The following is a 24,231-nucleotide window of genomic DNA, read 5'->3' as shown; positions in this document are numbered from 1 at the left end:
GAGGTTAAGATGGGAGGGTTGCTTGAGCCCAGAAGGCCATGATCATGCCACTGCACTCCAGACTGGGTAACAGTGAGACCCTGTCTCAAAAAAAAAGAAAGAAAGAAAGAAAAAGAAAAAGGAAACAATTCCATTCACAATAGCATCAAAAATAAAATAAAATAAAATACATAAGAATAAATTTAACAGAAGTGTAGACTTGTACACTGAAAGCTACAAGCACTGAAATGCTGAAAGTAAAGAAAATCTAAATAAACAGAGAAGCATTCTTTGTACACAAACTGGAAGACTAAATATTAATATGGTAATTCTCACCAAATTGACATGTAGAGTCAACACAGAGTCTATCAAATCCCAGCAGGCTTTTGTGCAGATACTGACAAGATGATCTGAAAACTTGTCAGTATGCAAAGGACCCATATAAGCCAAAACAATTTTGGAAAAGAACAACAAGGTGAGGACTTAACACTTTCCAATTTCTAAAGTAACTTTAAAGTTACAGTAATGAAGACTGTGGCACTAGCAGTAGGATAGACATTTAGACCAATAGATCAGAAGAAACAAACCCTTATGTTAATAATCAAATGACTTTTACTATAGTGCTACCTAATTCAGTGGAGGAAAATGGTCTTTTTTTCAACAAATGGTGCTGGGACAATTGGATATTCATATGCAAAAAGATAAATTTAGGCCCTTACGTAATACCCAAAAATGATATCAAAATTAATGACAGATTCGAAGGCAAGAGTTTAAAGTATGCAACTTCTAGGAGAAAACATGAAAGAAGAACTTTATGATACTGGGTCAAAGAGTTCTTAAACATAATACCAAAAGCACAATACATAAAAGACTAATTGATAAACTGAATTTCCAAAATTAAAAACTTTTATATTAGGGTGGGCACGGTGGCTCACGCCTGTAATCCTAACACTTTGGGAGGCCAAAGAGGGCGGATCGCTTGAGGTCAGGAGTTCAAGATCAGCCTGGCCAACATGGCAAAACCCCGTCTCTACTAAAGATACAAAAATTAGCCAGGCATGGTGGCATATGCATGTAATCCTGGCCATAAGGGAGGCTGAGGCAGAATTGCTTGAACCCAGGAGGCAGAGATTGCCGTGAGCCGAGATCGTGCCACTGCTCCAATCTGGGTGACAAGAGTGAGACTCGGTCTCAAAAAAACAAAACAAAACAAAACTTGTATACTTCAAAAGGCATGACTAAAAAAATAAAAATATTTTCTAGGAGAAAATATTTGTAAATCACATATCTGATGAGTGTTACTCAGGACATATCAAGAACTCTTACAACTCAATGAAATAACAAGATTAAGAAATGGGCAAACAATTCAAATATACATTTCACCAAAGAAGATACACGAATAGTCAATAAGCACATAAAAAGATGATCAACAGCATTAGTCATCAGAGACATGCAAATCAAAACTACAATGAGATACCACTGCACACCCACTAGGACGGCTGTAACAATAAGCGTTGGTGAGGATAAAGAAATACTGGACCCCAGCCAGGGGCGGTGGCATGCACCTGTGGTCCCAACTACTCAGGAGGCTGAAGCGGGAAAACAGCTTGAGCCCAGGAGTTCGACACTGTAGTGCGCCATGATCACACCTGTGAATAGCCATTGTACTCCAACCTGGACAACACCATGAGACTCTATCTATGAAAATGGTGCAGTCACTTTGGAAAACAATCTGGCAGTTTCTTAAAAAGTTAAACAGTTACCGAATGACCCAGTAATTCCATTCCTGAGCAGAAATGAAAACATGTCCACACAAAGACCTGAACATAAATGTTTGTAACAGCACTACTCATAACAGCCCAAACTGGAAACAATCCAAGTATCCACTAATGAACAATGGTAATGAAATTATCCATTCATGGTTAACAAATAAACAAAATGTGGTTTACACACACAATAGAATATTATTCAGCAATAAGAAGAAATGAACAACTGATCCGAGCAATCACCTGGAGGAAGCCCAGAAACATCATGCTAAGTGACGGAAGCCTGGTACGGAAAAGACTACATACTGTATGTATGTATTCGAAATGTCAAATACATGCATGTATTTGAAATGTTCAGAAAAGGCAAATCTACAGAGACAAAGAGCAGGTTAGCTGTAGCCTGGGCCTAGGTGTGGAAGCAAGGACTGCCTGTAAACAGGTACAAGATGGATATCTTTTGGGGTGGTGGTCATATTCTAAAACTGGATTGTGGTGATAGTTATACAGCTTTACAAATTTACCAAAAATAGCTGAATTGTATAATTTTTTTTTTTTTTTTTTTTGAGACGGAGTTTTGCTCTTGTTGCCCAGGCTAGAATACAATGGTGCAATCTCAGCTCACTGCAACCTCCGCCTCTTAGGTTCAAGTGATTCTCCTGTCTCAGCCTCCTGAGTAGCTGAGATTACAGGCATGTGCCAACACACCTGGCTAATTTTGTATTTTTAGTAGAGACGGGATTTCTCCATGTTGGTCAGGGTGGTCTTCAACTCTCGACCTCAGGTGATCTACCCGCCTCGGCCTCCCAAAGTGCTGGGATTACAGGCGTAAGCCACCACCCCTGGTCTTTTTTTTTTTTTTTTTTTTTTTTGAGAGACAGCATCTCACTCTGTCGCCCCAGGCTGGAGTGCAGTGGTGTGATCCCCGCTCACTGCAACCTCCACCTCCTGGGTTCAAGCAATCCTCATGCTTCAGTCACCCGAATACCTGGGACCTCAGGCATGCACCACAATGCCCGGCTAATTTTTGTATTTTTAGTAGAGACAGGATTTCGCCATGTTGCCCTGGCTGGTCTCGAACTCCTGGCCTCAGGAGATCTGCCTGCCTTGGCCTCCCAAAGTACTGGGATTACGGACATGAGCCACTGCGCCCAGCCTGAATTGCATATTCTGAACGGGTGACTTTTATGGTACATGTGTATATATTACACATACAGGTGGTGGTGGTGACAACTTCTGTAACCTACTCACCTCTGGACTTCCTGCTCCATAAGAAACTGCCTGGTTCTTGAAGCCGAGAGGCTTCACGCTTGGATGTGCTTATCACTTGGGGTTTACAGAAACTTAACAGATACAGGAGTATCTTGAAAACAGTGTTTTCAAGGGAAGCAATGTTCAGATCCTCAACGTCCAAAAGTTACTCTTCCTAAAACTGATCTGGCTGCAAACCAACCTGTCTCCTCCACTGCCCACCCGCTGTTGTACACTCCCCCACTTTCCCAAGGAGCACTACCCCGAGGTGTGTAAACCTCCAGGACTCCAAACACACAACATCAATATTGCTTTCGGGGAAGCAGCCTTTAGTGAACAATAAAAAGCTACTTAAACCCCTAGACTCGCCTGTCTTTCCCTGACTTAAGTATCTTTCTGCCAAACATGAAACTTGGCTTTAAAAATAGGATTTTCTGAACCACAGTAGGATCATGAATGTCAAAGCAATATAGGTTAGTGGCTCTGATTTGTTCAAAGGGAACATTTTTCAGGACCACCTAATTTTTCGAGATCCACCAGAAAAAAATTTCCAGGGAAAAATTTACATGATTGTAATTACCTTGAACTAAATCAGTGATTACCCTTTTGAACATTTCCCACTATTGGCAAAATTCCTTTTTTCTTCCCCCCCATTTTTTTTTTTTTTTTTTTTGAGATGCAGTCTCGCTCTGTCATCCAGGCTGGAGTGCAGTGGCACGATCTCAGCTCACTGCAAGCTCTGCCTTCCGGGTTCACGCCATTCTCCTGCCTCAGCCCTCTGAGTAGCTGGGACTACAGGCGCCCGCCACCACGCCCGGCTTTCAGCTTCTGTGTACTTTACTCAATAAGGTAGTAAAAACTTTTTTTTATCTAATCACATCATAAAATATTTCAATTACATTCGACCTTCAAAATGTGTACTATTTTCTTCTCCCACTAATAAGACAAATGTAAAGTTACCATAAGATTATTTTAGATGTTAGCTTTACAGTGTACAAGGAGGTATATAGGGGCTTATCAAAATTCTTTTGGGAGGGGATGCAAGCAAAAATGTTTAAAGATGATCAGATTAAATTTGAATAATCCTGGCTAACCCATGCCCTAATTCCTGGTGGCTGAGCTGTAGGAACTCAGCATGGGGCACAAATTCTGGGGAAAGCAAGACTTCAGACAATAGCAAAATCACACGTGCCTAGAGGGATAGCCAGCAGCGTGGAGTCAGTCAGGCCTCACAGCCCCTTCTTCCCCAGCTTTCAGGGGCCTCAAAAGCAAAGCTGCCCAAGGGAAGACTTGAAAAGGGATTTTCTGAACCGATAGGTCAATTCAAAAGATTTCCTTTCAGTCGAGTAAAAGGGCTTTCGCCCTCCTTCAACTCAAGTAAGTATGGTACACACATATACACGCACACACATACACATACACACACACGAGGAATGCATTCACCTTAAATTACCTTGAACTAAATCAGTGATTACCCTCTTGAACATTTTCCACTATTAGCAAAATTCCTTTTTTCTTTTTTTTTTTTTTTTTTTGAGACGGAGTCTCGCTGTGACACCCAGGCTGGAGTGCAGTGGCATGATCTCGGCTCACTGCAAGCTCTGCCTCCCGGGTTCACGCCATTCTCCTGCCTCAGCCTCCTGAGTAGCTGGGACTACACGCGTCCGCCACCACACCTGGCTAAATTTTTTTGTATGTTTAGTAGAGACGGGGTTTCACCATGTTAGCCAGGATGGTCTTGATCTCCTGACCTCGCAATCCACTGGCCTCAGCCTCCCAAAGTGCTGGGATTACAGGCGTGAGCCACCTGCCCGGCCGAGGATGCTCTGTGCATTCACATACTCTGATGTGTATGCAATCACCCCGGATGGTGTTCAAAATGCAGATACCCAGGCCCCAGGCCCCAAACCAGAATCTCCAGCAATGTGGAACAGAGCTGCTATATTTTAACAAGTTCCCCAGGCCAGTCTGTTGATCACATAAAGCTAAGAACTGCTACTCAGGAAAGTCTAGCAAAGTGGTTCCCAAATATGTGATTCATACAAATCATTTGTGGAGTATTATTTATTTATTATTTTATTTTATTTTTGAGAGTCTCACCCTGTTCCTCAGGCTGGAGTGCAATGGCACGATCTTGGCTCATTGCAACCTTCGCCTCCCGGGTTCAAGGGATTCTCCTACCTCAGCCCCCGAGTAGCTGGGATTACAGGCACCTGCCACCATGCCAGGCTAGTTTTTGTATTTTTCGTGGAGACAGGGTTTCACCACGTTGGCCAGGCTGGTTTCAAACTCCTGACCTCAAGTGATCCACCTGCGTCAGCATCCCAAAGTGCTAGGATTACAGGCGTGAGCCACTGAGCCCAGCAGAAAAATTTTTAAATTTAAATATAGATTCTAGGGCCCACGAAAATTACCATATTACTTAGGACTTTTTTGGTTGCAAGTGGCAAAGACCCAACTCAAACTGACTTGAGGGGAAAAAAGGGCCTATTTTTTGGCTCCTGTTACTGAAAAGTTCAGTTACCCAAAGAATTTGTATTGAATCATTTCCATCTCCTTTCCAACCGACCCTTTGAGCAAAGATGGTCCCCAGGCCCCCGGCAGCATTAAGCTTACACCCCACAACTTGGCACCTTCGTAGGAAGAAAGTTCCTCTTCTTTCCTGGGAGCTCCAGAGAAAGACCTATCTTAATTCTGATTGGACTGACTCGACTCCTCCCTTCCCTGAACCAATCCCTGTGGCAGGAAGACAAGGAATGATCTGACTGGCCCAGGCTGCTCCTAAGGCATTTCTAAGTACAAACCAGGTAGACTGGGGCACTCCACAACAGTGGGGTATTTTTTCGTTGTTGTTGTTGTTTTGAGACAGTCTTGCTCTGTCACCAGGCTGGAGTGCAGTGGTGTGATCTCAGCTCACTGCAACCTCCGCCTCCAGGATCCAAGTGATTCCCTTGCCTTAGCCTCCTGAGAAGCCGGGACTAGAGGTACGTGCCACCGTGCCTGGCTAATTTTTTTTTTGCATTTTAGTAGAGACCGGGTGTCACCATGTTGGCCAGGAGAGTCTCGATTTCCTGACCTAGTGATCCACCCGCCTCAGCCTCCCAAAGTACTGGGATTACAGGTGTGAGCCACCGTACCTGGCCCAGGGCTTTTCTTAAGTAGTTTTTTTTCCCCCTTCTGTTTCTAAAACTTCCTTCTGGAAAATGTGAAACCTATACAAAAGTATAAAGAAGAAAATGAAAATAACCTATAATCATCCTACCAACTAAAATTTTTAGATCTTCACACTCAAAGCTGTGCGCGTGAGCACTGGTCTCCTGAACAGAACCCTATTCTGTACAAAGGATGACGCTGTGATTCAGTCTTCAGGACAATTCTCCCAAAACTGAAGATAAACATTGTAGTCATTTTCATGTTTGTTCAGCCAACACTGGTTTGCTTCCCTTTTCCAGTTAATTTGCTCTTGTTTGTAACCCCTAAAGATGTGGGTATTTCCTAAGAAGAATCTCTGAAGCACAGTACAATTATAAAAATCAGAAAGTGACAGCCTTACGGTACTGTGATCCAAGGGACAGACACGATTCCAGTTTCAAGGGCATATTCCAGATTCCCTGCCATATCCCCAGTGCCTCGGGTAAGTAATATATTCCACACAGCGGTCTCAGTAAGTGAACGGACGCAATGGAGGAAGAGCAGTTCCCAAAAGGAAAACCCCAAAGGAATGGTGAATGGTTGTAGGGCGGCCAAACCAGCAGATGATCTTACTCTCCACCTGCGGGAGCAGACGCTCCAGGAGGGAAGCCAAAGAATCCCAACTGTTACCAAGATTCCCCAGGTGATGCCGACTCACAGCCAGGTTTAAGAATCACCATTTTGGGAATAGATATAACCAGACACAAACACAGCATTTCCCCAGAAGCTTCTTCCAGATCTGCCTTTCACAAGAGAAGAAGAAAAAGTGTTGCATGCTGGGGGACTGGGGACAGGCGGCATCAGACCTGGGAGGGCTCGCAGTGGAGGGAGCAGCAGATAGGCTTACAGGGAGCAAGCGCCAGGCTCAGCACAGAAGGGTCTCATGCAAGCCTTCATGATGGAGGTGAGGCAGGCCCTAGCATCAAGCCCTCCATCAGCTCACATTCAGATGTGATCAGGAGCCGGGGCTGCACTGAGCAGGGAACTTGGGATCTCTTGAATTGCCAGTTGCCCCAAATCTCAGATGACAAACATACATCCAATGATCGAGCCCTGTCAGCTCTTTCTTCTCCTTACTATGCAGATAAAGAAACCAAAGCTGTTACTCACTTGGCCAAGGTCACAGAGCTAGCTGGTAGTAGAGCTGGGATCAATCCTAGGCTTTTTATTTCCAAGTCCTATCTTGAACTGTAGAGCACTATCCAGCTTCAGGAAGGAAAAGTAAGGATGACAACGATGATGATGATGAAAACTAATACTTTGAGTGCTTACTGTGTATCAGGCTCAGACTAAGTCCTTTACCTAAGTTTATCTAATGTTCTGAACCACACTCTGAAGCAAAAGGCTTTAGCATCCTCATTCTATATGTGAGAAAACTGTGCCCCGAGAGGGAGGTTATGAGTCCGAGGTCACACAGCTAGCAAGCGGCAGAGCTCTGAATCCAGACAATGTGGTCATGTTCTTTTTTTTTTTTTTTTTTTTTTTTAGATGGAGTCTTGTTCTGTCACCCAGGCTGGAGTGCAGTGGCACGATCTCGGCTCACTGCAACCTCTGCCTCCTGGGTTCAAGCAATTCTCCTGCCTCAGCCTCCCGCGTAGCTGGGACTACAGGCATGCACCACCACGCCCAGGTAATTTTTGTATTTTTAGTAGAGAACAGGGTTTCACCATTTTGGCCAGGATGGTTTCAATCTCTTGACCTCATGATCCGCCTGCCTTGGCCTCCCAAAGTGCTGGGATTATAGGCGTGAGCCACCGCGTCCGGCCAATGTGGCCATGTTCTTAACCATGACATGATGTTGCTTCCCATGAGAGAAGGGAAATGTACTCTAGGCCAGGACAGCAGGGGAGTGGGTCTTCCAGGCTTCCTAAAGTCCCCTCTCCACCATTTTTTTTTGTTTGTTTTGAGACAGAGTGTCGCTCTTGTCTCCCAGGCTGGAGGGCAGTGGTGCAATCTCAGCTCACTGCAACCTCCACCTCCCAGGTTCAAGCAATTCTCCTGCCTCAGCCTCCTGAGTAGCTGGGACTACAGGCCCACACCACCATACCTGGCTAATTTTGTATTTTTAGTAGCGATGGAGTTTCACCATGCTGGCCAGGCTGGTCTTGAACTCCTGACATTAGGTGATCCGCCCACTTCAGTCTCCCAAAGTGTTGGAATTACAGGTGTGAGCCACCACGCCTGGCCTTAGAGTACCCTTTGAATAAAAACTGTGCATGTACACAGGCATGGGTGGGATGGCCATGCTTATTCTCCAGCCAAAGCTTACTGGATGAGAGGTGACCATCTGTGGTTGAGAACCGTGAACTCCACAAAGGAAGGGGCAACGGGGCAGCCAAATGCCTGGAGAGACCCAAAGAGGGGAGGAAGCAGAGAGAAAGAAGAGGCAGAGATGGGAGATGGAGACAGAAAATCGCCTAGGCCTTGGGCCTATCAATCCTGATGCCAGGAGACAAGTGCCAGTCCTAGGCTTCAGGAGGCATCTCACAATTCTTTGAGGCTTAGGTGGGTCTAAGATGGGTTTCTGTTATTTTCAACCAAAAGAACCGAGGCTAAGAAGCTGCCACCTGGCTCCTTCTCTGATGCCATCTCCTGCCATTCTCCCCTACTGCCCTCCTGCCACAGTGGCATCTGTGAATTGCTGGGAACAAGCTCTGCAAGCTCCAGCTTCGGGCCTTTGCATCTGTGGTTCTGTCTGGAATGCACCTTCCACGGCTGGCTCCTTATCTATCAGGCCTTGACTCAAAGGTGACCTCTTTAGAGGCCTGCCCTGGTCACTTCTGATAAAACAGTAGCCTCCCTCAATCTCTAGCCCTTCCCCAGATCTGTTTTCTTCCTAGCACTTCTCACTATAAAACATTTTATCATGTATCTGTTTGTTTAGGGTCCACCTGCCTTCCAGAATGTCAGCTTCAAGAGCATGGGGGCCGTGTCTGTCCTGAGCCCTAACTGTAGCCCCAGCACTTGTGTGCCATGGCGTAGGTGCTCAGGAAATACCCGAGTGGTATCTGCCCACACACATTCTAGGCACACCTCCTGGGAATAGTATCCCTGCCCTCAGAAACACAGGAACAATGACTAATATGTATGTGAGTGTTTACTATGTGCCAAACACTCTTTTTTTTTTTTTTTTTTCTTTTTTTTAAGACCGCATCTCACTTTGCTGCCCAGGCTGGAGTGCAGTGGCACCATCACAGCTCACTGCAGCCTTGACCTTCCTGGGCTCAGGTGATCCTCCCACTTCAGCCTCCCGAGTAACTGGGACCACAGGTGCACGCCACCATGCCCAGTCAATTTTTGTATTTTTTGTGGATACAAGGTTTCATCATGTCGCCCAGGCTGGGCTCTTCTCAGCACTTTACACAAACCAATTTAATTCACTGAGAGGTTTTTTCCCCCCAGGATGAATTAATAGCCCCAGAACATTGCCTACTGCTGCTTGTTCTCAGTTGTGCTTGATGTCAGCGTCTTCCCTGGTTTAGCCCAGCCATGGGGACAGAGGAGTCTTTCATGACACTTTCACTGCCTAAGTGGCCACCATTAACTTAAGGGGATTCGGAAACACCTTGGTCCCTGCCTAGCCAGGGTCCTGTGGAGGGGGCTCCTGCAGGATCAGACATCTGATAGGTCCATGCCTGCCAGCAGCCTCCACTGGCATCTAACATTGCCACAGAAGTCCTGGCCAGGGCAGAGGCAGAGAACAGGCCTAAAACATAGAACTCCAGCATGGGGTAAATGCTGCAGGCAATTACGAGTGGACAAAAGGGAGATTTGGCAAGAAACTGCAGGAAAAACTGCTGAAAACATATTACAAATAGGGAGCTGGTTATTAAATAAATCTGCAATATTTCCAGCCAGGCTCTGCCCCATCCAAGCTGTGATGTGTCACGCAGGAAACGACACCACTTTGTGCTTCGGTTTTCTTACTGTGAATGGGAATATTATCAATCTGCTTCATTGAGTTACGGCAGGAGACTGAAAGGTAAACTTGACAGACGAGGGCCTGGCTCATAGTAAGCTTGAGTCTCATATTAGTGGGAAGGAATGGATTATTTAGTCAGTAGGGATAGGCATAACTCGTTGACTATCGAAGTGGGGGAGTTGGATTTTTTTTTTTTTTTTTTGAGACAGAGTCTCACTCTGTTGCCCAGGCTGGAGTGCAGTGGTATGATCTCGGCTCACTGCAACCTCTGCCTCCTGGGTTCAAGCGATTCTCCTGCCTCAGCCTCCCAAGTAGCTGGGATAACAGGCATGCACCACCACGTCTGGCTAATTTTTGTATTTTTAGGAGAGACAGGGTTTCACCATATTGGCCAGGCTGGTCTCGAACTCCTGACCTCAGGTGATTCTCCCACCTTGGCCTCCCAAAGTGCTGGGATTACAGGTGTGAGCCACCGCGCCCAGCCACAAGTCTTTAAAAACAGACACTTTGTTTCAGGAATTGTAACTCTAGGACTTTGTCACAAGAAAAACTTCATAAGCAAACAAAGGATTTTTGTGCGTGAGATGTTCAGAGTTCCAATAATGAAAGATGGGAGCAGCCAGTATGTTCAACAACAGGGAACAAATACAGTGGAATGCTGTGTAGCCATTAAAAAGAATGCCACAGACGTTGACCCATAGACATGGGGGGATCTCTAAGCTAGCCTACTCAAGTGTAATCTGCAGGATGGCATACCTAGAGTATGTCTATAAAACGAACAGTGGTACTCACACAGATCTGTAATAAAAAAAATAGCTGGCTGGGCGCGGTGGCTCACGCCTGTAATTCTAGCACTTTGGGAGGCTGAGGCGGGCAGACTGCTGAGCTCAGGAATTCGAGACCAGTCTGGGTAAAATGGTGAAACCCCGTCTCTACAAAAAATACAAAAAAATATTAGCCAGGCATGGTGGTACACACCTGTAGTCCCAGCTACTGGGAGGCTGAAGCAGGAGAATCACTTGAACCTGGGAGGCGGAGGTTACAGTGAGCCGTGATTGTGCCACTGCACTCCAGCCTGGATGACAGAGCAAGACTCCATCCCAAAAAAAAAAAAAAAAAAAAAAAAAAAAACCTAAGACATGAGTACAGTCTCTGACTTGCAATTTTTTGACTTTACCATGGCGCAAATGGCTGCAATTTCAATGTATTTTGAATTCTGAACTTTTTCCAGGCCAGCAATAAGCAGTACATGAGATACTCAACACTTTACTGTAAAATAGGCTTTGTGTTAGATTATTTTTCCCCAACTATAGGCTAATGCAGGTGTTCTGAGCACATTTAAGGAAGGCTAGGCTACGCTATGATGTTTGGAAGGTGAGGTGTATTGAATGCATTGATTTATTTATTTATGAGATGGAGTCTCGCTCTATCACCCAGGCTGGAGCGCAGTGGCAACAATCTCGCCTTACTCAACCTCCGCCTCCCGGGCTCAAGTGATTCTCCTGGCTCAGTCTCCCGAGTAGCTGGGATTACTGGGACCCGCCACCACACCCAGCTAATTTGTACTTTTAGTAGAGATGGGGTTTCACCATGTTAGCCAGGCTGGTCTCGAACTCCTGACCTCAAGTGATCTGCCTGCCTCAGCCTCCCAAAGTGCTGGGATGACAGGTGTGAATGCGTTTTTGACTTAAGGGTAATTTCAATGTATAAGGGGTTCATTAGAACATAACCCCATCGAGGACCACCTGTGCTTATCACATGCCAGGCACTACTCTAACTTTTACATATTAATACGTTAACAGGGTAAATCCTTAAAAGCCTATGAGGTTGGGACCATCACCATGATTTTAAAGATGGAGAAATCAAGGCACAGAGAGATTAAGTAAAGGCCCAAGTTCACACAGTCAGTACACAGCAATACTAGGACTTGAACCCAGGTACTCTGGCTCTTAACAAATAATCCACTGCACAGACCGAGACCTGGAAGTATGCACTTAATATGCATCTGGGCAGGACCTGGGGGCAAAGCCAGGCCATTGGGTTGAGACAATTAAGCAGATCTTCATGCTTTCTGTTTTTTGTTTTTGTTTTTGTTTTTTGAGATGGAGTCTTACTCTGTCACCCAGGCTGGAGTGCAGTGGCACAATCTCAGCTCACTGCAACCTCCACCTCCTGGGTTCAAGCAATTCTCCTGTCTCAGCCTTCCAAGTAGCTGGGATTACAGGCGCACGCCTCTGCACCTGGTAAATTTTTTTATTTTTAGTAGAGATGCAGTTTCACCACGTTGGCCAGGTTGGTCTCAGACTCCTGACCTCAGGTGATTTGCCCGCCTCGGCTTCTCAAAGTGCTGGGATTACAGGTGTGAGCCACCATGTCCGGCCCATGCTCTCTCTACATACTGCTCTGCTGTTGGAACGGCTTATAGCCAGCGTGTGGCTTCTGTACATTTTAAAGCAGTAAATATTTTTCAAAAACACTTTAAAAAATTCATCAACATACAATCCTTGTCATGGGGCCTAAACGCAAGCAGAGGCAGCACCAAACTCAACACCACTTTTCACAGGAGACCATGCTAGAGGAGGAGGTCACACCTTTTCTTAGAGGACACCAAGTAAAGTCATTTGGCTGGCTGAGGCATCACATACAACACACACCCTGTGGGTGGTGAGCTCCCTTTACAGGTGGAGTTCTGGAGAAGGTGATAAGGAGGATTTGATGGGTGAGAACACTTTCGGCCCAATCAGTTAAGCAGGCTCTGGGCTCAAAGTCCAGGGCCTAGATGTACAGCTTAACTGGGTCCCGTGTAAAGTTGTCAGCAATCGTAAAGTCCCTGTTTTCTGCCCTGTAATAATTACTGCCATAAAAGGCGTGTTGGAATCCAGGTTAGTGGGAATGGTGGAAAGGCCACCGATGTGGATTTGATCCCCTCCTGACTTCATAAATGTACAACACTGACATTTGGCTCCTCCTGGACACAGGCTGTGTCAATATCATGAATTAACGGCTGTGGTTGGAGTGAGGGAGAAGAAGGGAGCATGGTCGGACTATGGGTGGGGCTACCCAGGTTCCAATCCAGTCCCAACAGCCTATGTGACAAGGACCAAGGACTTCATTTCTCTGGGCCTCAGTTCCTTTGGAGGTGAAATGGGAATTAAGAATCTACTATATGGAGGCTAGAAAAGACGTGTGTGGTAGAAAACCTCAGCTCTTTGCCAGGCCCAGTGGCTCATGGCTAGAATCCCAGCAACTTTGGGAGGCCAAGGCAGGAGGATCACGTGGGGTCAGGAGTTTGATACCAGCTTGGGCAACATAGCAAGACCCTGTCTCTACAAAGAGAGAGAGAGAGAGAGACAGAGACAGAGACAGAGAAAGAGGCTGGGTGCAGTGGCTCATGTGTCTAATCCCAGCACCTTGGGAGGCTGAGGCAGAAGGATCACTTGAGGCCAGGAGTTCCAGACCAGCCTGTTGAACACAGCAAAACCTGCCTCTACTAACAACACAAAAATGAGCCAGGTGTAGTGGCATACACCTGTAGTCCCAGCTACTCAGGAGGTTGAGGCACCAGAATCACTTGAACCTGGGAAGAGGAGATTGCAGTGAGTCGAGATCACTGTCACTGCACTCCAGCCTGGGCAACAGAGACCATCTCAAAAAAAAAAAAACAAAAAAAAAACGGAAAGAACAAAAGAAAACCTCAGCCCATGTTAAAGGGGACTGGGGCTATCCTTACTACCACAAAATCCTGCAGACCAAAGCCTGAACCCACTGGTAAACCTTTCAGCCCACTCACCACCCACCATGGCCAATCCCTAAACAAGTTCTGTTGGGCCACCCATTTCTTGTACCCAGTGCCACCACTCTCATCCGGGACTTTACTTCTCTCCTCACGCAGTACAGGCTGCCCCTCACTGCCCTACTTCCACTCCCACCTTCAATCTATGCTCCTCGCAGTAGCCAGAGGGCATGGGAGGACACTCTGAATCAACCCACACCCTCACCAGGCTCCCCCACTTGCCTGCCCTCCCCCTTCTCCCTACCCCGCACTCCACACGTCAAACTCATTCCAGCCTCAGCGCCTTTGCACCTGCTGTTCCCTCTGCTGGGAAAGCTCTTTCCTGATCTTTCACAAGACTGGCACCTTTGCATACCACTCCACTCTCGGCTGGCATGTCCCCCTGGGGAGGCTCCAACCACCCCAGTTGTCCAGCCTCCCACAATCCCTTCCAGTTCCAGGTGCATCTCTCTCACTATTCTGCTTTCCTGACTCCACAGCATTATTCATCCCCATCTGGAATTATCTTGTTAATCTGTTTACTTCTTCCTTGACTATGTCCCCCAACCTAAACAATCAACTCCAGGAGGACGAGCCTTCTCCGGCTCCATCCCCAGCACTGGAAGCATATGCGAAGTTCAGTAAATATTTGCTGAATGGAGAAGTTAACAATGGAATGAATGAATGAGTTTGCACATCACTGAACAATAAATTCTCTGCCCCTGGAAGGAATGTGTTGTAATCTCTAGCAGCAAAGAGGCCCTTAGATATTATGCGATATAATGAATAACTGATCCCAAAGCATCTAAATGATTTCAAGCGTGCTACTGCTCTCAAGAATTTATGACTCAGACAACAGTGGCTGGGGTCAGAGCTCGCCCCTGGCCAGGTTACCAGGGCTTGCCTCTGCAATGGAGCAGAGCCCTTTATTGTTCTTTTGTCTAGGAATGGAGTTTCAGATCAGAAGAAATCCAAATACTCAAAAACCTCTTGCCCCAAGCATAAAGGACTAATTCCTTGGCGCAGAGCAGGAACTCACCAAAGACTATAAGGTCTGACAGGGGGAAGAGAAATATGGGAATGTCAACAGTCTCATTACTCTGACAAACACCCACAAGGCCCCACCCGGTCAAAGGTAAGGCCTGCAGCAGCCGTGCCCACACAATGAGATGACTGGACTGGTTCATCTGTTTATTGGCAAGCTCAGGCCAGGGTATGAGCAGTGGCAGAGACCGGCAAATGTCAAATGAATGAACATAAAAACAAAGAAGATTTGAATCTCTGCAGGGAGGAAAAAAAAACCAAAAACACACAACAGATTAGAAACCACCAGCCCAATTGTTCAATAGTCATTTCTAAGGCAAACAAAAGTTCAAAAGAGCCAGTACCCTCGGGATAACTGAATAATAGATGAGGGGCAGGTTCTCTCTAGAGGAATAGTCCCACTAATAAATGAAGAGGTGAACAGAATTACAACGGCACAATTTTTGTACACCCCAAATGAAATAATGGCTCTGAGCAATGGTCACCCACAGCCACTAATGCCACAAAACACAGAAAGGGGCCACCAATTTTCCATACCTAATGGACATATACAGCAACAACTAGGAGGATGGCTAGCTCTCACTGCCGAGAGAGAGAGAGAGAGAGAGAGAAAGAGAGAGAGAGAGAGAGAGAGTGTGTGCGTGTGTGTACATCTCAAACATGAAACTCACCTACTCTGCAAATTCAATGATTCATTTATAGGAAACAAAGAGATAGAAGAATAAGTTAAACACTGCAACAAGGATATGATCAGTCAGATCCAGGCCTGATCATATACAGGACAAATGACATGGCTTTTCTCAACAAACAAACTGCAAGAGAAAACAAAGAAAAAACAAGCCAGGTGTGGTGGCTCACTCCTGCAATCCCAGCACTTTCGGAAGCTGAAGCGGGAGGATCATTTGAGGTCAGGAGTTTGAGACCAGCCTGGCCATCTCTACTGATAATACAAAAAAATTAGCTGGGCGTGGTGGTACATGCCTACAATCCCAGCTACTAGGGAGGCTGAGGTGGAGAATTGCCTGAACCTGGGAGACGGAGGTTGCAGTGAGCTGGAGGGAGGGAGAAGTCATAGATTAAATGAGGCTTCACGAGCAGATGAACCAAATCCAATGGTGAACCCGGGTGGGTCCTGATTGGAACAAACCAATTCTAGAAATATATTTATAAGATGATCTGAGATGTTAACACTGTGTGGATACCAGATGAGGTAAGCAATTAATGTTAATTATTGTCATGATTAAAATGGTCTTGTCATACGTCTTTAAAGAATACTTATCTTGCAGATACTAAACTATTTAGCTTTAAAATAATACAGTAGGGGGTGGATGGTGGTGGATATAGAAGAAAACAGAGTGGTCGTGAGTTAGTAAGAGGTAAAGCAATTTTTTTTTTTTTTTTTTTTAAAGGCAGGGTCTTGCCCTGTCACCCAGGCTGGAATGCAGCGGTACAATCACGGCTCACTGCAGCCCCAACCTCCTGGGCTCAAGCAATCTTCCTGCCTCAGCCTCCCAAAGTGCTGGGATTACAGTTGAGAGCCTCTAGGCCCAGCCCTCCTTTATTTTTTCTTCACACCTCTTATCTCTGACTCACTAAGTAACTGATTTGCTTACTATCTAGCTGCTCTTTTAAAATACAAGCTCTGCGAGGGTGGAGACCTCATTTGCTTTTCTATCACTCTCTTCCCAGCTCCCAGAATAGTGCCTGTACAAAACAGGTACTCCATAAATATCTGTGTAATTAATCAAAGAACCAAAAGGGGGGGGGGCATCATCTACAGTACCATTCTGGTGTCTGATGGCTCCTTTCAGCTCCGCTATTAGGGAACACCTCAGAACTAGTAACATTACCGGCTGCCTACTCCAATATTGAGTCTCCCCTTTTAACTTAGTAATCAAATCTAAATTTTAGCTAAGAATAAGGCCATGGGAAATAAAACTACCTTTCCCAGGTTCCCCTGCAGCTACATATAGTAGTGAGATTAAATTCTGGGCAAAGGTCTAAGGAGACTTGCCGTGTACAACTTAAGTCTCCTTTCTTCTTTCTTGCCTCCTGGGACATAATGGCTGAAGCTTGGGCAGCGTCTCATACCACGAGGTGGCAGGACAAGGGTGGTGGAGCCAGAAGGTGGGAGCAGCCTGAGTCCCTGATGAGAACATAGGCCTCGCCTGTCTATTACGGGGCTCCTTTATATGAGAGAGCAATAAGTTATTTTGCTTAGGCCACTGTCACTTTGTTGAAACTAAATTACATGCAGTTGAAACTAATCTTTTTTTCTTTTATTTTATTTTATTTTATTTTTTTTTTTTTTGAGACGGAGTCTCGCTCTGTCGCCGGGGCTGGAGCGCAGTGGCCGGATCTCAGCTCACTGCAAGCTCCGCCTCCCGGGTTTACGCCATTCTCCTGCCTCAGCCTCCTGTGTAGCTGGGACTACAGGCGCCCGCCACCTCGCCCGGCTAGTTTTTTTTTGTATTTTTTTAGTAGAGACGGGGTTTCACCGTGTTCGCCAGGATGGTCTCGATCTCCTGACCTCGTGATCCGCCCGTCTCGGCCTCCCAAAGTGCTGGGATTACAGGCTTGAGCCACCGCGCCCGGCCTCTTTTATTTTTTTATTTTTATTTTTTGAGATGGAGTCTCGCTCTGTTGCCTAGTGCATGGTGGGATCTCAGTTCACTGCAGCCTCCGCCTCCTGGATTCAAGCAATTCTCCTACCTCAGCCTCTTGAGTAGCTGGGATTACAGGTGTGCACCACCAACAGCCAGCCTGCAGTTGAAACTAATCCTAAGAGATATATCTGAGAACAAAATGCCACAGCACAGTGGGTGGAACAGATATAGTCATATATCTGTACTAACATACACAAATGCCCAGAAGTTGAGGACTGTTTCAAAGAGTGAATCACTGTGAGCTGGGGATACACATAAAGGTATCATGGAATTCGTGGGAGAATAGCAGGGGAGAGAAAACAACCATAGAAAGGATGACCCAAGGGTCATAAACTTTCATTACGTTAAATAGGCTGCCACCCCAGGATTAGCAGCCACAGTACATAAAGAACACCTACAATTCAATAGGAAAAAAGCGAAAGTGGCCAGGCACTGTGGCTCACGCCTGTAATCCCAGAACTGTGGAAGGCTGAGGCAGGTGGATCACCTGTGCTCAGGAGTTTGAGACCAGCCTGACCAACATGATGAAATCCTATCTCTACTAAAAATACAAAAATTAGCTGGGTGTGGTGGCAGGTGCCTGTAATCCCAACTACTCGTGAGGCTGAGGCAGGAGAATTGCTTGAACCCAGCAGGTGCAGGTTGTGGTGAGCCAAAATCGCACTACTGCACTCCAGCCTGGGCAACAAGAGTAAAATTCCATCTAAAAAAAAAAAAAAGAAAAAGAAAAAGCAGCAGAATTGATGAGCAAGCAATATCCAGAAGGAGAAACATGAATGAAAAGATATTCTGCCTTACTAGTCTTCAGGGGTAAATTAACCACAACAAGATTTCATTTCCTATTCATTAGGCTGGCAAAAGTAAAAAAGCTTTACAAAATCAAATGTGACAAGGACACTGAATAAAAGAAACTCATCCTTGGTGGGATGTTTAACAAGCAGCTCAGTAATATCTGGCAAAGTTAAAGATGATCACAACCTACAATCCAGAAATGTCACGTCCAGTACATACCTAAAAGAAATGCCTGTCCATGTGCACCAGGAAGTAAGTGTAACAACATTCACAGCAGCCTGTGAACAGCAAAATATCTGAAAACAAAATGTCCATTGGCATGAAAATGCCTAAAACAAAAACGTGGTATATCCAGCCAGTGGAATACTCACATGGCAGTAAATAAAAATGCATGAGTCACAGCAGTACCAGTCTAAATCAATGTCAGAATCATAATATTAGGTGAAAAATGCAAGTCTCAGAAGACTGTGTACAGTATATCTTTCTCTTTTTGAGGTGGAGTCTCGCTCTGTCACCCAGGCTGGAGTGCAGTGGCATGATCTCAGCTCAGTGCAACCTCCACCTCCTGCGTTCAAGCGACTCTCCTGCCTCAGCCTCCTGAGTAGCTGGGACTACAGGTGCACACCACCATGCCCAGCTAATTTTTTTGTATTTTTAATAGAGATGGGGTTTCATCATGTTGGCCAGATGGTCTCAATCTCTTCACCTCGTGATCCACCCGCTTCGGCCTCCCAAAGTGCTAGGATTACAGGCGTGAGCCACCGCGCCCAGCCTTTTAAATTTTATTTTTATTTTTTTGAGACAGGGTTTCACTCTGTCACCTCGGCTACAGTGCAGTGGCACGAACAAGACTCACTGCAGCCTCAACCTCCTGAGCTCAAGCAATCCTTCCTCCTAAGCCCCCCAAGTAGCTGGGACCACAAGTGCATGCCACCACACCTGGCTAATTTTTAAAAATTTTTTGTAGAGATGAGGTCTCGCCACATTGCCCAGGCTGGTCTCAAACTCCTTGGCTCAAGAAATCCTGCTGCCTCTGCCTCCCAAAGTGCTGGGATTACATGCACGAGCCACCACACTCAGCCATATTCTGATAAAGTTCAAAAATCATTCTTTTAAAGACAAAGAATAATAAACAAAAAATTCAAGATGGTAGTCACTTCTGAGAGCAGGCAAGAAAGTGAATGGGAAGTACCACATAGGTACATGTAAGTTACTGGTAATATTCAAGTTCTTGGGCAAACAGTGGGCTAATGGCTGTTCATTACGATAGACAAATAGTATTTCACAGACCAAAAATGCCAGTGTATCATGCACCACGCATTATGATTAATCCAATTCTGTGTGTCCAAAGGCCATCTTTAAGAAGTGAATACAGGCTAGGTATGTTGGCTTATGCCTGTACTGCCAATGCTTTGGGAGGCCAAGGCAGGAGGATCACTTGAGCCCAGGAGTCTGAAACCAGTCTGGGCAACATAGCAGGATCCCATCTCTACAAATAAATGAAAAAAATTAGCCAAACAACCATTCTATTCCAGCCTAAGCGTCACAGTGAGACCCAGACTCTAAACAGATTTTAAAAATTAATGCATTTAGAAAGAGGTGAGGAAGAATCTCTACTAGGTTACTGACAGATGAGACCAATGAGGCAGGAAGTAGGAGTGGAGAGGATGGAGTAGTAAGTGGTTTTTGTTTCAAGTTTTATTCTGCTGTCAATTACATATTCATTTCAACAAGAAATGTTTCCTGTAATTAACCAAAGCAGTATAGTCAAATGGTTCAGTACAGGCCTCCAGAGCCAGACCAGGAGAGACCGCATCTCAACTCCACCATGCCCTCGTCAGAGGAAATATGGCAAGCTACTGAACTTCTCTGTGCCTCTGTTTCTGCCTCTGAGAAGAGGGGGTGATAGCAGTGCCCACTTCATAGGGCCACTGTGAAGATTCACTGAGTTGGCTTATGAAAAGTATTCATGGCCGGGCGCGGTGGCTCAAGCCTGTAATCCCAGCACTTTGGGAGGCCGAGACGGGCGGATCACGAGGTCAGGAGATCGAGACCATCCTGGCTAACATGGTGAAACCCCGTCTCTACTAAAAAAATACAAAAAACTAGCCGGGCGAGGTGGCGGGCGCCTGTAGTCCCAACTACTTGGGAGGCTGAGGCAGGAGAATGGCGTGAACCCGTGAGGTGGAGCTTGCAGTGAGCTGAGATCCGGCCACTGCACTCCAGCCCGGGCGGCAGAGACTCCGTCTCAAAAAAAAAAAAAAAAAAAAAAGAAAAGTATTCATAACAGTTCCTCTACACAAGGTAAGCCCTTAAAGAGACTGGCTACTATTCTTATCATTAGACTAACTTCAAACACTGATATGAGAGAGGTGAGCTCAGCAATGATCTGGTCAAGGTCTACAAAAAATCCTGCACACTCTTAGTCTTTGGGAGAAGCTCAGTGCCCTGCCCTTGCCAGGAATTTACTAAACAGTTGATAAATGAATGTATGCTGACTCCGTTTACCTACCACTTCTGTGGCTGTCTGGATAGAGCATTGGCAGGTACGTGCCCAACATGTCCACTCTCCATCTTCTTCCTTATTGACCCTTTGCTCAGGGCGGCAATGAGCCCAACTGAAAAACTGCAGATGTCCTTGCAGCAAGGAGTGGCCATGTCACAAAGTTCTAGCCAAACAGTCACAAGCAGAAGTCTGCTAAGGATTTCAGGGAAGGCTTTGGTTTCCTGATACAGGTGCTGTCTCCTTTCCTTAGAGCCCTGCTTCTGCCTGCCCATCACAAGGATATCAGGCTGGAGGTGGAGCAACCATTTTATGAATAAGAGGTTAGGGATGGTGACACAGATAAGGAGGGACCTTGAGCAGCAGAGAGAGGGTGAGCACCACCTTAGCCTGCTGAGCTCTGTACTTCTTACTTGAGAAAATGAACCCTGTGGTAGCCTGGATAGAAAGATGCCCCCAGTGGACCAGACCTCCTGGAACTTGTTTTGTGATATTCCTCCCATACTGAATCTGGGCTGACTCTTCAACTCACATTAACTAACAGAATGAAGTAGAAGTGATGTGGGGTCAGTTCTAAATCTATGCCTTAAGAAGGCTCACAAAGCCCTTGGCTGCCATGTTATAAGTCCAGCTACAGGCTGGCCAGGCCACATGAAAGAAGAGGTCCCAAGACTATGGACAGAAATGGACCCAGTCATTCCCAAGGTGCCATTTCAGTAAAGCAACTTTGAATGTTCCAGCCCCATCCACCCTCTGACTGTAGCCACATAACAGACCTCAAGCACGACAAGCAGAAGAACCATCCTGCTAATCCCCAGTCAACCGCAGGTTCACAAGAAATAAGAAACTGCTGTCATTTTAAGGCCTTAAGTTTGGGGGTGGTTTGTGGTGCAGCAATAGATAACTAGAACAAACCTCTATCTGGGTACAACACTGTACAAGTTTCCTGAAGACAAGCACAGTCCCTAACTAAAGTGCCACCTGAAAAAGAAACACACAATCGATCACAAATTCCAACACAAATCTCTTGCACATTCTGATTTCCAACCAAGACTGTTAATATGAAAAAACATGAACTGTCCTTTCACTCTTATTTCATAATAAGTACACTAAACACAACTAATCTGGCTAAGTGTGATGAATCTATTAATTATCCTAAAAATGAAAAAGCATTTAAATTGCTTTTTGGTTCAACACAGTGCTGGACCTGGTAAGAACCCTCCAAAAATACATCTTCTATCTGGATGAGAGGCATCATTATACTACTGTTATTTCATATTCATTCTCAAAGGCCTAGAGCTTAACAAGGTGGCCAAACAGGTTGGACGCCTGCAATCTAATTAAAGAAGGCTATCAATAAAAATAATAATTTTAGGGGAGAAAAAACTCTAGAAGCAAAGGGAATGCCCATCAGTGATGTCTTGGCCAAATCAATTATGTTGCATCCACACCACTGTGTGTTATGTAGCCACTAAAAAGAACAAATCTGAGCACTACGCAAGGACTCAGAGGCATTTCCACATGGCACTGCTTGCTATGTGAGAAGAGCAAAATGCAAGAAAATAAGTGTAATATTATCTCCTATAGGATTATATAACCAAGGAGAAGAATGTGGAAAGATACATACAGTCCTTGATTGTTACCATGGGTGAAGGATTGTGAAAGGATGCTGACATAGGGGTGGAGTGGGGGGTGGCACAAAAAAGGGACAGACCGTGAATATTAAAAAGGGGCTTGAAAATAATTCATATAAAGAATTATCTTTTTAAAATCTAATTTGCTGGGTGCTATCTATGCACCAGACACAGTGCTGAGTCACCTGATCTCACTTTGACTTCTCGTTTAATCATCTATTAATTATCCCCATTTTCCAGATAAGGAACGTGTGGCCCAGAGAAGTAGTGTGCCCACAGTGTTGGGGCTCAGGCATTATATGAAATAAGTGTAATAGGAGGGTCCCCAACTCAACCCCAAACTCCCGCACTGGGAGCTCAAGGGACATACATGTTAAATGTTGTAGAAGAGCTTCCCTCCTGCTCTGCACATTCTTAAAATAGCAGCAGGTCCTGACGTGTGATGATGTATGCTACAGCAGCATGAAGTCCATCAGCACCTCGGTCCCCTGGTGCCTCATGCTGGGAGAAATCCAAGAGGGCCACTGACCTCACTCCACGGAGCTCAGGGAAGCCCTGCCCAGGATATTTTTACAGAATCAATTGCTGACACCAGGAGCTAGAAAATAGATGAGGATGTGTCAGCTATTACACGGTCAGATTCTTCAAGCTCACCATTTAATTAAAACTTGTTCAGCCCCAGAGCAAGAATTATTGCCCATTAAAGCAGGGGAGATGGCTCAACTGTGCCTGGCTGGTTAATTGCTACTTCCCAGGCATTCCCTGGCCTCCCCGTGCAGGAACAGCAAGCAGGAGCTGGAGATAAATATGGGATGTGTGTATATGGGTGGTGTCTTCCACACAGCCTTCTCCACCTAAATGAACCTGACATCCTCTCCACTTACTAGGCCAAGCTTTCCCGTTCCATGCCACAGGCACCCAGGCTGCCCGGAGGAGTCACTACCAGGCCCGGGCTGCACAAACTGCAGGGGTTGTGGGACAAGAAGCCAGAGGGCTGGATGCTGCAGGCAGGTGCCAGGGAGCTGCTGGGTGACCAGAGGGAGGCATCTGCGCATGCCTCCTCACCCGCAGCCACAGGTTCCTGGAAAAGCTGACACCCTCCTCAAACCCCAAACGAGGCTGGCCACCCATCCTTGGACCATGTTGCACCTGATAAAAATTCATTCATATCATAATTTAGCCCGCATCTACCATGTGCCAGGAACGGTTCTACAAGGATGGACACAAAAGTGCCTGTGCTTCTATGGAGCCTAGAGCTGGGAAGCAGAGCATAGACAAAACACGCTGAGTGGAAATAAATGCTAGGAAGAAAAATAAAGTAAAGAGTAAGGGTGAGGGTGAGGGAGAAGGTGCAATTTAATAAGGAGAGAGGCCTCATGGAGAAGGTGACATCAGAACAGAGACTTGAAAGAGGGAGGGAAGGAGGGAGGTGGCACTGGGGATTCTAGGGGAAGTGTTCCAGGCAGAGGGAACAGCCAGGGCAAAGTCTCTGAGGGAGGACAGCGGGAGGCCAGTGTAGCTGGGGTACAGCAAGCAAGCAGCTGAGAGGTCACAGATAAGGTCACACAGGGAAAATGGGGGCCCGGGGTTGGGGTGGGGACACTTGAGCACCGCTCAGTGCCCAGGCTTAAAGCACTTTACATAGATGACTCACTGGGCACTGCTGCTAGTTCCCGTTTCACAAGAAGAGGAAACTGAGGCCCAGAGAGGAAA

At 45.9% G+C, this 24,231-nt stretch overlaps 1 protein-coding gene across 4 annotated transcripts in view; it reads right to left on the bottom strand.

Annotated features, from left to right (window-relative positions):
• SIPA1L3 (signal induced proliferation associated 1 like 3) overlaps positions 1-24,231 on the bottom strand; it is a 310,244-nt gene that overhangs the window by 260,197 nt on the left and 25,816 nt on the right. The window lies entirely within an intron of this gene.

The sequence above is a fragment of the Macaca fascicularis genome, chromosome 19 (genome assembly GCF_037993035.2).
Source record: "Macaca fascicularis isolate 582-1 chromosome 19, T2T-MFA8v1.1".
NCBI classification, from domain to species: domain Eukaryota; kingdom Metazoa; phylum Chordata; class Mammalia; order Primates; family Cercopithecidae; genus Macaca; species Macaca fascicularis.
This window is presented reverse-complemented; position numbering and strand designations above follow the sequence as displayed.